Source organism: Papio anubis, chromosome 16 (genome assembly GCF_008728515.1).
Source record: "Papio anubis isolate 15944 chromosome 16, Panubis1.0, whole genome shotgun sequence".
NCBI classification, from domain to species: Eukaryota; Metazoa; Chordata; class Mammalia; order Primates; family Cercopithecidae; genus Papio; species Papio anubis.
Genome location: NC_044991.1, coordinates 26,158,463 through 26,166,868, shown reverse-complemented (window position 1 = coordinate 26,166,868; position 8,406 = coordinate 26,158,463). Strand labels below are relative to the sequence as shown.

Sequence of the window (8,406 nt, the reverse complement as noted above, 5' to 3'; positions counted from 1 at the left end):
CTGAACTACTTTTGCATTTTCACCAAAGTGGGCCAGTGTCCCCTTTCTCTGCTGCCTCGTCTGTGTCCTTTTTTTTTTTTTTTTTCAACTGTGTAATTGCTATATTCTGACCAGTGTGATGACACAGCTCATTGTGCTTTTGATTTTATATTTCTCTGATAATTAGGGTTTAGCATATTTTCACATCTCAAGGTTTGCTTCTTTACATTTCATTATCTTTTGAGAAGTGTAGTTATATCCCGTGCCACTTATGAGTTATTTGGGGGGTTTTGCTAATTGATTTCTGTAAGGTCTTTCAGGTAGATTCTGGATATTAGGCCTTGGTCAGGCGCATAGTTTGGGAACATTTTCTCTCATCCTGTATGTTGTCTGTCTACTCTGTTGGTAATTTCTTGTGTTGTGTGGTGGCTCTTTAGTGTATTAGATGTGGGAAATTCCTGGTCTCACATATACTTCAGCATTGTTTCTTTCTATGTGCTTAAAACCAATTTACTCTATAGTAAAGGTTTACAACTAAAGAGTAGAGTGGGACATTTTGATCCATGCATATGTACCTTGTGTAATGATGAAAGCAAGGCATTGACTGCCTCTGTTACCTTGTGTAGTTGTTATTTGTTAGTTCTCTATGGTTGCAATATTCAGAATGCTTCTTTTCAGTCTTTTTTGGAAAATATGGTAGGATACTGTTAACTCTGGACACCTGCTGTGGAGTAGAATAGCTGAATTTATTCCTGTCATCTGAGTGTAACATTGTGTCCCTTTCCCAATCCCTGCCAGGACTTCCCAACCCACAGCCTCTCTTCACCACTGTGGAACTTTCTACTTCTAGGGGATAAAGTCGTTTAGAGAGGAAGTTGATCTTATTCTCACATGCATGAAATCATGCCGTGTTTGGCTTTCTCTGCCTGACTCATTTCATTGAAGGTCATGTCCTCCAGGGTTCTGCACGTTGCTGCAGATGACATGGTTTCATGAATTTCTGTGGCCGAAGAGGATTCCATTGTGTACTGCAGTTTCTTTATCCCTTCATCTGTGCACAAACAGGTAGGTGGATTGAATACCTTCGCCATTGTGACTAGTGCTTCAGTTGCCATAGGAAGGCCGATATCTCCTCAATGTAACAGATTCTATGTGGTTTCTGTGTATCACCAGTGGTGGGATTGCTAGGTGAACGGATAGTTGTAAAATGTGTAAGACACCTTCAACTGTTTCACTTCATGTGTATAGTAATGTACATTGCCACCGATAGTGTATAAAAGTGTCTTTTTCTGCTGTTCTGCATTGGCCACTGCCTGTGAACGTATGGGTTTTCTGTTGTTTTTGGTAAGTTTCGTTCTAATTAGAGTGAGACACATCTGAGCATGGTTCGTACTTAGACATTTGTGTGAGGATTAGTGACGTTGAGCAGCTTCTCTTTGACCTGTCAGTGAATGTCGTGTTTTCTTTTCAGATGTGCCTGTTCAGGATCCTTGCCCAGTTTTAGGCTGAGTATTAGGTTTTGTTCATTTTCCCAGTTAGAGTAGTAAGTTAGTTTCTCATGCATGTTAGATAACAACCCCCTTTCACAGGTAAGATTCTGTTGAACTTTCTCTCAATCTGTAGGTGGATGATTTCTTTAATGGTTCGCTTGTTCCTCTTCCCATGTAAGCTCTGAAATGATGTATAGTCCCATGTGTTTGTGTATTCATGTTTGTTAGCAGTGATTTTGTGTCCATCCTAAAAAGAACAAAAAATAAGAAAAAGTATTGCCAAATCAGTTGCATGGTCTAAGGGTTTCTTGCCATAGATAATTTTTGCTTTTGTTTTCTTTCCTTTTTGTAAATGGCATGCAGAGATACAAGTTTTGCTGAGATACAGACTCCCACTTTTCTTATAGGAGCTTTGCGGCTCCAGGATTGGGTTTAGGTGTTTATTTGGTGTTGATTTGGGGGTATTACATGTTTCAGACCCTGAAATGTTGATTTCTTTGGCTTGTTTTTTCTCTGATGTAACACACTGGGGGTTGTGTTCAAATTAAGCCATGGGACATCCTTTTCGATTCTGGGCTCAAATGATTCTCTCCTTCCTTGATACTCAGTTAGGGGAGAGGTGTCAGAAAGTCTGGGAAGATCCATAGTGGAAAAAGTTTATCTGTATTTCATGGAGACTGATGGCCAGCTCCCTTCTGCCCAGGACTTCGGGAGAAGGCCAGCCCTACCGATTGCTGAAATACCTCCCATCTCCAGCCCTTCAGTAAATATATAAGTGATTCATTAAATATTTAAATTTCAAGAAAGTAGAGTAACCCAGTGGAAATTGAATTTAACTAGAATTTAAATTTGAGAGTTGCTGGTCAGTAGAGCAAGTGTGGTAGATTGGGTAACATGCTCTGATTTTTAAGGGTTTTGCTTTGTTGTGTTTTTTGTTTTCCTTAAACAGAGTTAATAATAATTAATTAGAACAGAGAAGGAAAACATTAAATGGTTGGCATGTGTAACATAAACGCTGTTGCATGACTTGTTCAGCCATAGCCTCAATTTGACATACTGGACTATGAATCCTGAAGATTGGTATACGGTTACTGCACTGTGGTTACTTTTCTCATTCCAACAACTATAGAACATTTTGAATAGTGTTTTAAATTTTTATTTTAAAAAGTTAAGAAAAAAAGCCTTACTTATACACTAAAGAAAATAAACATAAAATGGTCTCCCGCCTGCCTGGGAAAAGTCCCATGGCCTGATCCTGACCAGCAGGAGCAGCTGGTGTTACGCGAAGAGCAGGGTCCAGATGCAGCTAAGCTGCCAGCCACCTAGATGTGATTCCCTGGTGTCACGGTCTAGGTGAAGGATGATGCAGAGCCGGTGTTCTGACCAGCATCCCGGTGGGGTCCCAGCCACTGCAAGATGTTACTGGCCTACTGTGATTCGGGCTTCAGCTGGCAGGACAGCTTGTAGCTACAGGACAGTGAGGCAGCTGTGAGGCCACCATGAGCCACACATCAGGTCCCCTCTCAGTGCCTACCCAGCTGGAATCCTGGGTCCCCAGCGGTCCCCATGCAACAGGGCTTGATGCTCGCCGTGGAGTCATGGCCATAGGCTCTCTGCAGCTTGCCACAGGGAGAGCCTTCTCTAGGCCATGTGGTGTGGCTGACACCTGTAATGTCAGTACTTTGGGAGAGTGAGGTGGATGGATTGCCTGAGGCCATGAGTTTGAGACCAGCCTGGACAACATCGTGAAACCCCATCTGTACCAGAACAACAACAGCAGAACAACAAGACATGGTGTCTGTACATGCTGTACCACGTCCTGGGACATGGCGTACTGCAGTAGTCCCAGCTGCTTGAGAGGCTGAGGAAGGGCTTGAGCCCAGAAGGCAGACGTTGCAGTGAGCAGAGATGGCGACACTGCAGTGCAGCCTGGGCGACAGAGCCAGACCATGTTCGAAAAAAAAAAAAAAAGAATGGAGAGCCTTCTCCCACCCTCTGCCCGTCTGCTAGGCCCTCACCTCTCCTTGTCACTGAGCTGCTTCATTCTTGGGAAATAGGTGACAAATTTCTCAAGAGGCCGAAGCTTGTAATTCATGGCAGCCACTTGGAGCAGCTGCATTTCCTGCAGAATTCGGACCTCCTAGAGACAGAGGAGAGGTTGCTGACAGGGCCTGGGTGGAAGATGCTGAGAGCACCTTTGGTAGGCAGGGAAAAGGGGCTGATCCCTGGGGCAGTTTTTTGAGGGGACCCCATGCAGCCCCCAGCCTGTTCTCAGAGTTGGATGTAAAAAGCCCCTCCTGCAGGAACTGGTCTTTGATTCCATTCCATTTCCCGCTTTCTCCACTGGGATAGGTCTCCTCCTGCTGTGTGTGTCAAACCCTCCCAGTAAACCTAAGATGTAGAGGATGGAGCCAGGGAGTGTCCTGTCCAGGGTGGACTGTGACGTCCACATCCCCCACTCATCTTGCAGTGTGAGTGCCCGGCTGCTCACCTTCCTCCTTTGCTGGGCAGGTTGCTGCCTGTGTTACTCCTGGCGGCAGAATTTTAACCAATCTCACAAGGCATGTGGTCCTGCCCTCACCTTTCTTTCCCCATATCTACTGAGTCCAGCTTTCCCACCCCTTGCTCAGTCTCTCAAATGGAGGTTTTCCAGGCCCAGTGTCCACAGGAGGACAGGACTGGAGAGTAAGTCCTTGCGATTTTCACATGGAGGCCTCCAGCTGGCAGGGAAGGGAGCCCTGTCCTGCATCCCCTGGCGCCTCCTCCACCACGCCAAAGGCTCACTCACTCCATTCTGCCTCCCAGCTTCCACATCTGGGCTCTCTGTAGTTCCTTCCTCCTGTGGCCACCTGGAAGCTCCCCCGCCACCAGGTGCCAGTGACGGAGGACAGTGAGGCTGCCCTCTCCTTGCAGTGCTGTCTCAGCCACGCCCAGCCACTTGAATCCCAGGGAACCCAGCATGAGTCACCTGGCATATGTTTCACATACCACTGGCCCAGCCCACACCTCCTGTGTGTAAAATGCTCCACTCATGCAGTTGGCCTCCCTTCTGAGACTGTTTCCTCTTCTGTAAAGAGCAATGAAAACCACAGCTACCTCACAAGACCGCCTGAGTACTGTTTCCTGTTGCCATTGTTCTCCCCCTCATCCCTCTGAGGAAGAACCAGGCATGAGCACCAGCAAATTATTTTCTTTTCTTGAACCTCATTTCCATCCTGTGAGGGCTGCACTACAGGCTCCGCATCCCTTCATTTTCCAGATGAGGAAACAGAGACCCAGAGTGGGCAGTGACTCCCCAGGGACCCGAAAGAGAAGGCACCTCCTCCCCATCCTGGAAGCTCTGTCCCGCTGCCTTCTCCCAATATCCCAGCACCGCTACCCATCAGGGTCATGTTGTCTGGAGTCTCTGAGTGTCTCGGTCTCCAGCCAGGCACAGTCGTGATGGGAAAGGGACAGGGTGTTTTAGGAGACCTGGTTAAGTGGCACCTGCCTATCCAAGCCCCACTGGAGTCTGTGCCACACAAACTGGGTTTGAGCCGTGCCAAAGGTTTTGCCTCGCCAATGATCCCCCAGGGGAGTTCGGTGCACAGAACTCTCCTCCTCCACTCAGGAAGTGGCCTCCTGCGGTGCCATCTCAGACTGACATGGCAGGGATTTCCAGAATCCTGGGTGGGGTGACAAGTTGTCTTCCCGTTTGCGTGGAATATTCTGAGATCTGTTCAGGGAGGATCCCCTAGGAATGCTTGAATCCCTGAGATACTTGTCATGAGCATGTGTCACTGCTAACTGGTGAGAATCCTATGACATGACCGTGTCTGGAAAGGGCAGAGCGGGGAGTCCCAGGAAACACACATCTATCCCGAGTATGCCCATTGGTACCCAAAGCTGGGCGGTCCACTGGACTCCCTGGCACATGAGCTTCTGTTGTTGTTCCCCCTCTCCCCCAGTGTGGGCAGAGGCCACTGCCTTTGGAGATGTGCTGCAGACAGAAGCAGCAGCAGAGGCCTGGCTTCTTGAGGAATTGCTTTCCAGTTTGAGGAAGAAAGAAAGTCCCACCTAACATGACCACCCCCCAGCCTGGAGGAAGCTCCATGCCAGCAGCACTAAGAAGCGCGGAAACCAGAGCCCTGCTAATGCTGCAGCTCATCACCCCCACTCAACAGCCCAGCAGCCATTGCCACATCCCATTTCCAGGGCCTCCTGCCGCTGTGCCCCCACGTGCCTGTGGACCCACACACCTCTTTTTCTGTTTGCCCAAGGTAGGCATGGAGGGAATTTTTCAAGTCCCCTTTTAGTAGATAAGTCAAAAGAAAATAACCACTCCACACCAAGTCCAATGCCCTTCCAAACTCAGTCTTTCCTCTGACCCTTAAACACTTGTCCCGCATCTCTCAGACTCCAGTGTACCTTGATCAGCAGGTCCCTCTTCACGGCAGTGTCTTTTTTGCAGAGTTGTTTTAGATGTTTTGTGCTTTTGCTATGGGCAGAGGAAAGAAAGAAAAGCATTAGTGCTTTTGGAATTGGGGATGTTTGTGAGTAGATTTTGTGAGTTCAACTAACTCCTCTTTATCATTTTGAAAAATCCCAGAATCCAACTTCGTGGGTGAGAGTTTCCAGTAGGGTCTCTGATGACAAGCGCGGGTCTAGGACCAGGCGGGGACCCACATGCCTCCCCTCCCTGACCCATCTCCATCATTCACAGAGCCCCTCATGAACCTCATTAAATAGTTTCCAGCTGGACACAGTTCCACTGCTGGGTGCAACACCTGGAAAGCCTCCAGTTGGCTCCAGTCTGTTCCTGATGGTTAAAAATCCTTAGTCCTGAGTTAAAATCAAGCTGTTTAGTAGTCCAAGGCAGCGAGAGACCACACCCACCAGGCCATCCCTGCCTCCAGTGTCCCGGTCTCCAAGAACCAGAGTTGCTGAGGGCAAGGCTGGGAGACCTGCGGGTCCCAGGTCAACCCTGCTCCGTGGAGGGGAACCCTCCTCACCTGAGACTGCTGCCCATGTTTCTCAGGTTGTAGTCAGAGTATATTGGTTCTGCTGCACAGAGCAGAGACGATGGCATGCACCAGGAGAAGTTGTTGAGGCTTAGGCACTGAGAGGGAAGAGGACAGTGAGTTCCACAGCTGGAGCCCGCCTTGGGCTGGCCACAGCCCGCTGTGCTGAGATCTCCTCATGTTTGGATGGAAGCAGAGGCCCAGGGAGCTCAGGAGGGCACACAACTGGGGCCGAGGAATGTCACCATCCAGAGGATTTGGGGTTCAACTCAAGGAAGAAGAGCCCAGGTCAGAAGCGAGCAGCCGCCCCTGCTCGGGGACATGGAGTCAGAGGCTGTCTGTGATAAGAAGGGCTAGCAGGAGGTTCAGGTTGGTGCCAGACACAGATGCCAACTGAAAGCCCATGAGGACGAGAAGAGGCAGCACCCCATTTTTAAAGAGGAAAATTTGTAGCCCAACCATGGCTTACTCCCGGCTACCTGATCCAGTGCCCACCACCCTGGCCCCTGTCCTGCCAAGGCCTGTCATGCCAGCCATGGTTCCCAGGGGCAGAGGTGGTGAGTGCAAAGCACAGGAGCCTGTTGAAGTGTGTGTGACACGCATGAACTGTGGGGTAAGTGCCACGTGTGCTCATTCCCCTCCTTAGTTTGTTGGGGTCTCATAGATGGGCTTCTCACAAGCATTCAGAGTCTTCTGAACAGCTCCTTTGGGGGAGGAGGAGAGTGTCATGGACACAGCACACCCCAGCTCAGAGTCACCCACAGTCCCAGGCAGGGACTGAGCTCACAGTCATCCATGGTCTCTGGCAGGAACCGATCTAGAGTTCAGAAAGCTTTAAAATGGGCTCTAGACATGTGGGAGTCCCTGGGTTTGATTTTTTTACCCATTGAGGGCCCTAAGTGCATCATGGCCCAGAATCCAACAAGAATGGGAAGGGAGAGTGACATTTTCTCCGAAGCCATCCGCACTCCCAAGAACTAGAAAGTGACTGAGGCCTCTCCATCCTGAGGCCTCGTCTTCCTCCCATCCCGGTCAGCCCTATACTCCTTCTCTCCATACCAGTGCACTTTCCTGGTGGCAGCTGAAACTGTGGGCTCTGTTTGGGTGTCTGCCATAGAATCTAGTATGCATCAGGCACCTAATAAGGGTCGTGAGGCTCCTGAGCAGCTGGATGAGTGACCCATGGCCCTGCCTGCCCCTCGGTGAGCATCTGCCCTGTCCTGCTTTCTGTCCATCCCCTGTCATTCGGTCTGCATACTCTGTGGAGCTAGCACAGGCGACGTGCCATCTCTGCTGTCCACATGCAGTCAGGGAAGGCTTGTGCGTGAGGAAACTCATCCAGATCCCATGTTCGGTAAGAAGTGGGGATGACATTCGTCCCAGGGCATTGGCCACTCCTCGGGTAGAGGCTGGTCTGAGACAGCTAGTGCCAGAGGCACAGCCTGCAAAACCCAGCTGCTCACCGCATCCATAAGGGTCAGCTGCTCTGCCAGCAGCCTGGGAGGGAAGGTCGTGATGTCAGGCATCTCCTCAAGGGATTGGTTCTTCACAGTCCCAGAAGAGGGAGTGGGGGACTCTGAGGCGGACTGTGGCTCCAGCAGTGTCGCTGGAGGGGACCCTTCCGCTGGTGCTGGTCCTGTTACTGAATATAGATATCCTGGTGCACCCAGGACTGCCCCTGACTCTGGCTCCAGAGCAGGCCCCAGGTCCGCCAGCAGTGGTGGTGCTGGCTCCAGGGCCGGCATTGTTAATGCGTGTTGCCCAGGAGGTGGAGCAGGATCTGGAAAAGGAGAAAAGGTCATGACACCACTCACTTTTCACTGGGCTTTCCAAGCACAGAAATGACCGGATGAAATGTAAGGGAATTGCAGCCCCACAACACCACCCCCAGAAAGTCTTCCAGACTGCAAGCCACCTCACCATCTGGCTTGGCCTCG

The 8,406-nt window shown here is 49.9% G+C and overlaps 1 long non-coding RNA gene across 1 annotated transcript in view; it reads left to right on the top strand.

The window, feature by feature from the left end:
• The first annotated feature begins 239 nt into the window (after window positions 1-239).
• The window catches only part of LOC103888275, a 118,599-nt gene continuing 110,432 nt past the window's right edge, over window positions 240-8,406 (top strand). Inside the window, exon 1 of the long non-coding RNA XR_004178944.1 lies at window positions 240-1,044. This is a non-coding gene — a long non-coding RNA (uncharacterized LOC103888275). The remainder of the gene's footprint in view (window positions 1,045-8,406) is intronic.